Source organism: Cyphomyrmex costatus, unplaced genomic scaffold, assembly GCF_001594065.2.
Source record: "Cyphomyrmex costatus isolate MS0001 unplaced genomic scaffold, Ccosl1.0 scaffold416, whole genome shotgun sequence".
Lineage (NCBI taxonomy): Eukaryota > Metazoa > Arthropoda > Insecta > Hymenoptera > Formicidae > Cyphomyrmex > Cyphomyrmex costatus.
Genome location: NW_017278384.1, coordinates 126,564 through 131,360, shown reverse-complemented (window position 1 = coordinate 131,360; position 4,797 = coordinate 126,564).

The following is a 4,797-nucleotide window of genomic DNA, read 5'->3' as shown; positions in this document are numbered from 1 at the left end:
TGGAATAAGTGATCTATAGGTGTATATCAAGCTATAGGAAGTTTAGGCGTTTAAGTTGTATGAAGTTAGATATTAGATTAAAATTGCGTTCTCCTTTTAGTTCTTTCTTGTTTGTCTTCTTGCTACTAACTTTGTTTTGTTGATTATGGAGACTAATTAATAAACCTTCATTAATTACAACTGAATCCTTGAGTACAAGTTATTAAAGCTAAGAAACGTAAACTACAAGTACTGATAAGTAGTGCGGATACGAAGATCTTCGTTCCACTTTTTTTCTTGCGGGATATAGAGCTGCAACCACCGACCATGCGAAACAAGCATTGTCTTTGGATTGCACGTTGACCACCGCTCTCTTTAACATAATTTCATGCGGCAGTTTGATATGACATCCCGCGCGCAGAGAATTCAGTTTATTCGCGTTAACAGTCAAGTTCAATATACGCGACAGTGCCCATTCACTATCACGTTCTTGAAACTCTTCGAGCGATGCCAGGATTGGCTCGACAACGCGTGATACGTACCACTCGCGCTGATCGGTGCATCGATATATTTCATAGTTCCTGGTTGCGATGCTCTTGTTCGCGCGTTTGTCGCCAGCTACGAATTCACCGTTAAATACTGTATTTATCTTTATAGAGTCATATCTCCGCATAATACACTGTACACGCTCAAGCACAGTTTCACTCGCGTCTTCGAGGAATCGGCGGGGATCGATGTGATTAGAGTTTATCACCGCGCCCGTTAGAATACGACTTTCGAACGCCGTTTCGATCTCGCGCCATCGGAGTCCATATCCGGCGCCTACATGCACGAATCGTCCGCGCACTGAATCCTTCAAACTTTCGAGCCGCGCGATACATGCGATCACTGATTGTCTATTGCCGATCGATAATCGCGGTCGTTTAATCCGACTCTGTTCTTCCAAAGATTCGATGAATTCGTCGCATCGCTGTTCCCACGCGACGTACTCTTCTCTGGTACTAAGTAGGGTAGCTTGCTCTATGAAATCTCGCTCCATGTCGCTAGATTGACTAATGACACGATGCGTTTAAATCTTTACGTTTTATATCAATCTATTTGGCAACGTCGCATCTCTTAACTATTAAATGTGCAATTTGGCAACGTTGCATTTGTATCAAATTACATTACTGCTCTCATCACCAGACGTGTCTTTTGCAAAAAATCTTAAACAGAACTTGCGAACGTTGCATTTTATAAATATTGAATTACACTAATGATTCCATCACCGTACGTGTTTTTTGCATAAAGTCTTAAATAGAACTTGTATATTTGCAAACGTTGCATTTTTAAATATTGAATTACACTAATGATTTCATCACCGTACGTGTCTTTTGTATAAATCTTAAACAGAACTCGTATATTTGCAAACGTTGCATTTTTAAATATTGAATTACACTATTGATTTCATCACCGTACGTGTCTTTTGCAAAAATGTCGCAGCTGCATAAGTGCAAACATTGCATTTTTTTAAATATATAAATGTTGACGAAAATCTTTTCATTAGTCTGCGCAAAGATGTCTAACCGTTATTGTTCATCGGTTCCGCATTTACTTCACAATCGTGAACTCGGTTACCGCAACGTGCTAACGCGCAATTATAAATGGCGTCCAAGACATTTACAAATGCAATTCTCCCGTATTAGGAATGATTATTGGAGTGTAGATAATAAAAAAAATATTATATTTGACTGATTGTCAGATTTTTACATGTCGGGATCTATGGTATAAATATGATACCCTTTTTTACAGTAAAGTAAAGGGTCACTATCTTGTCCGTCCATTTTGGCAATTTTGTTTTACAAAAGTATGATATCGCTGGAAGGGGGTGTGGGGGGTGTACAGCTTAAAAGCAGTTCGCGCAATGTTATTGCATCAGTCACAATTAATTAATTATAAAAATAAATAAATAAAAAAATTAATAGATATACAAATTATTACTATTAATTTAACTTTTATGCTTTAATGTGTTTCTTTTTATAGAGTATAAATGTGTCCGAATAAATAAATAAATAAGTATATACAAATAAATAAATAATAATAAGTATATAAATAACTAAAAAGAGATTAATTCAGCTTTCTCAATTCATTCTTCCATCCATCCTTATTCGCGCGGTATCGCGTTACATCGCGCTGCGACAGCGTTAACGCGTGCGACAGCATCACCGCGTACGGTATCCGTATTGAGCATATACGCGCTCTTTCAAATGAAAAGAAACAATTATATTATTAGTTAACAAATATAAAAGAAATAATTATATTGTTACTGCTTTAAAATACATTTTGAAATAAAGGTATTAATGTTCTTTCTTCCTTCTTTCCTTCCATCCATCCTTCGCGTTGTATCGTACAACGCGCTGCGCCAGAGTTATCGCGACGACGTCTTTGCGTGCGGTATCCGTATTGAGCATATAAGCGCTCTTTAAATTATTTAATTCATTAAAACAAAAAAAATAACGGAAATAAGTCGAATTATTATTATTATTATTATTATTACTATTATTATTATTAATTGACAAAAAATTAGTAAAAGTTTATTATTAATTGCTTAAAAACAAATATAAAAGAAAAATCTTTTGAGATGCATAAGAAGATATGATATGAGTAAGAGAGAGATGGTGAGTATACATAGTAAGTATACACGGTAAGTATAGCGCGGCGGCGGCGGCGGCGGCGGCGGTCCGCGCCCGACGGACCTTGCGGCGGGGGAGGACCGTGCGCGATAGCTTAAGGACGTTCACCGGCTACAATCGTAGCCAAAAGTTTACTGTTTGCTCGCTTCTCGGTGCATAGCGCATGTCTCTCCCCACTCCGCTTCCCATGCAAATACTTTTTCTGCTGAGTGTACTCACGCCAAGCAAACGGGGTTCGATGTCTTGTATGTATACACGCACACTAGCCTGTTGAGAAAAGCGAAGACCCGTCTCATAGCAACGGCTCTCCTTCCATGCGGCGACTTACTTCAAGTGCTGTCGGATACACCACTTCGAACTTCGATAACTCAAAAACGGCACCGCTACGGATCCCCGTTTTTTTTTTTATGTTATTTCTATCATCGTCCTGCATCATATCCTAATTTTTTAGAACAATCGTATAGATATCACAGTCGCTATGAATTGAAATGTCACTTGAGCGCACGCTTGGGCTATACCTTACATGTTAAAAGATGCAACTTTGAAAATTAATAACTCGAATTCGGTACCGCTAAATTTTCTGAATTTTGGAGGATATATCGATAATGATATTAATATCATGTAGTTAAAATTTGAAGCATTTTGTATAGAAATTGATTAGCCGGTGAACGTCCTTAAAGTGTTCGGAGGACCCCGCGCCTGGCGGCCATTGACCCCGCGGCGACAACACTGATCCCATGCGAATTTCCCGCGACATCATTTTCTTCCCCGTCATCTCCCTGCGGCGTTATCATCATCCTCCCATCCCGTGATGTCATACCCCTCGCCTTTTGACATCCTCCCCTCTCCTCCCGTGACGTCATACCCCTCTCACCCCGTGACGTCATCCCCTAGCATCACCACAGAGTTCCTAAACGTATTATAATTTATACCCCCTCCGCGTTCTTAAACACATTATAATTTATGTTGGTAAACATGATTCATAAATCAAGTACTTACGGAAAAAGAACAAACTTGAGTTAGAACCGGCCTACATATACTACTGCTAACTTCGTCAAAAACAGTCGAAAGGACTGAAGCCGGCCGAATCTCCGGTTTCGGCCATGATGGGAACAAAAAGATGGCGACGGTGCGTGTGTAGTAGTGCGTATATGAGTATCCTGCGTGTGGTTAGTGCGTACGTGTGACATCAGCCGGCAGCCACACGTGTCAGAAGTAGGAGCTTCCATAAATACCGACGGCACGGCCAAATTTTTTAAACGCACATCACTTGCGCCTGGTCTTTCCAAAAAATCTATATGTACATACATACAAAATGGGCACTACAGATTAAATCATTCTTCTTTAAAGTCTCCTCCGATGACCACACGTGTGTCGATTTTTCTACATATATTAGTAAAAGAAAGTAAAAATGCCGAAAAATTGTTGCATTTCTAAATGCAAAAATACACGAAAACAAGGTATTCATTTCTTTAGGTAAGTAGAAAGTATTTATGTGTAATGAATATAAAAATATTCGAGGTTCATGATATGAGAAGGTTATGTTTCAATTAAGCATTGTTAATTTTTCAGATTACCATTTATTCGTCCAGATATATTACAAATTTGGATCAATGCCATCGGAGGAGACTTTGTTCCAAAGAAGGATGATACCGGGAACATACGCGTCACGTGTGGCTGCCGGCTGATGTCATGCATACGCACTAACACACACGCAGGATACTCATAAACACACACTACTACACACGTACCTCGCCATCTTGTTGTTCCCATCATGGCCGAAACCGGAGATCCGGCCGGCCCACTGATATGTATAACTACTGGATAGTGAATGTGCCGCCATCTTGAGTATTCGTTTGAACGGTGCGGATCTGGAGGACTTGTGCCCCGAGTCGACCGAATCCCCCCGAAGCTGATAGATATAGGTTACACGTAGTAACCCCAATCAACCTTACTTTATTTATATAATTATAATAGATTTTACGTTATTATTAGTTATATTCAATTTAAAAAAAAAGTAATAAATAAATAATAAATAAATAATAAATAATTAATAATAAATAATTATATTTTTTTTTTATATCAGGAGACGCGGTAGCGTCTCCGGCCATGTTCAAAAAAACTCTGAGACGCTACAAGTCTCTTA